General features: G+C 32.8%; 1 non-coding gene across 1 annotated transcript; it reads left to right on the top strand.

The window, feature by feature from the left end:
• The first annotated feature begins 287 nt into the window (after positions 1–287).
• LOC146398774 (U6 spliceosomal RNA) lies at positions 288–390 on the top strand. Its single transcript, XR_014818497.1, has one exon. It is a non-coding gene; the product is annotated as a U6 spliceosomal RNA (small nuclear RNA).
• The last annotated feature ends 1,437 nt before the right edge of the window (positions 391–1,827 follow it).

Here is a 1,827-nt window from a genome sequence, read left to right as displayed (position 1 = left end):
GACAATCATATCTAAAATATAGTCAGCATTCCCAATGTTAACACTTTTTACAAACAATTTTGGCATCCATCCAGTTGTAAATGTAATTAGTTTGCTTCTATCTTTCAAATACAAAATAAAATCCAAGTTGTAATATTATCCTCAAGAAAAAAATTGTATTTAACTTTTTCCAGAGAATCAACTCTAATTTTCTTTCTACAAAGGTATATGGCAAGTGTCAAATGTAACATTTGTAAATATTAAGAATATTTTTTAAGTTTTCAACCATAGACTAATCATCTTTCTGCTTGCTTTGGAAGCATATGTGTTAAAATTGGAACAATACAGAAAGGATTAGCATGGCCCTGTTCAAGAATATTATTCTATACTTTTGAGGAAAAAGATGAATGGAAATTAATAAAACTAAATTTATGATAGAAAATATTGGATTATTTAAACATTGTAAGAATAGTATTTCAACTAGCCCTTATGTCTAATTATGTTGCTTCTTATAGTATACAAGCATACCTCAAAGATACTGGGGGCTTGATTCCAGACTATTAGAATAACCTGACTATTGCAATAAAGTGAGTCACATGAAATTTTTGTTTCCCAGTGACTATAAAATTGGTTTACACTATGCCGTTGTCTATTAAGTGTGCAACAGCATTATGTCTGCAAAAACCAATGTACATACCTTAATTAAAAAACACTTTATTTCTAAAAAAAGCCAACCATCTGAGCCTTTAGCAAGCTGTCTTAATACCACAAAGGTCACCAATCACAGTGATCACCATCATCAGTATAACAAAGGATGAAATATTGTAAGAATTACTGAATGTGACACAAAGGCTCTAAAAAGGTAAATGCTATGGGCAAATTGCACCAAAAGACTTGATAAACAGAGGGTTGCTGCCCACCTTCAATCTGTAAATTGCAATATCTGTGAAGTATGATAAAGCAAAGTGCAATAAAACAAGGTATACCTGTAATGTTATTCTCCATAATTATAGTTGGTTCTAAGTCCTGAGGAAATTATTGCTGGATTATTTTATACCTGTGTTCAATGTACAGGTGTTTTGACTTTTGTTTAGGTTTAAAATTTTTCACGCTAAAATATTTGGAAACTATTTTGTTTACATTGCAGAAATATTCTGGATCTTGTGTTTGCTGTGTAACAAATTATCCATTTAGCATCTTGAAACAGTACAAAGTTTGTTTCAATGGACAAGAATCGAGGTATGATTTACTTGAGGTTTCTGTTTTAAGATCTTACAAATCTGTTATCAAGGACATGCTGGTTAGGGCTGTGGTGTCATCTGAAGTTTGAGTGAGGAAGGATCCATTTCCAAGTTCATATGGCTATTGGCAGAATTCAGTTTTTAAGGAATATCATTCTGCTTGCTGTTGGCTGGAAGTCACTTTCAATTGCTAATCACTTGGACTTTTGCATATAGCAACTTTTATGCCACCAAGGGTGAGAGGTAGCAGAGAAAGTCTTCTAGTAAGACAGAAATTATGATCTTAATCTATATGTATGTTTTTGTGCTGGTATCATAGTGTTTTAATGACTATAGTTTTGTAATATAGTCTGAGGTCAGGGAGCCTGATTGCCCCAGCTCCATTCTTCATCATCAGGATTGTTTGGCTGTTTGGGGTATTTTGTGTTTCCATATAATTTTTTTTTGCTGTTGTTGTATTTGATTTTAGGGACACATCTGCAACATATGGAAGTTCCAAAGGGAACTGCAACCATACAAATTTTGAAATTTTCTGTTCTAGTCCTGTGAAATATGCCACTAGTAATTTGATAGGGATTGCATTGAATCTGAAAATTGCCTTGGGTAG

Source organism: Sus scrofa, chromosome 10 (genome assembly GCF_054392235.1).
Source record: "Sus scrofa isolate SSC_HxYL_T2T_F1_AM1 chromosome 10, Sscrofa_HxYL_maternal_Yorkshire_Landrace_v2.0, whole genome shotgun sequence".
NCBI classification, from domain to species: Eukaryota; Metazoa; Chordata; class Mammalia; order Artiodactyla; family Suidae; genus Sus; species Sus scrofa.
Note: the sequence above shows the minus strand (reverse complement) of the source record. Positions and strands in the feature narration are given on the sequence as shown.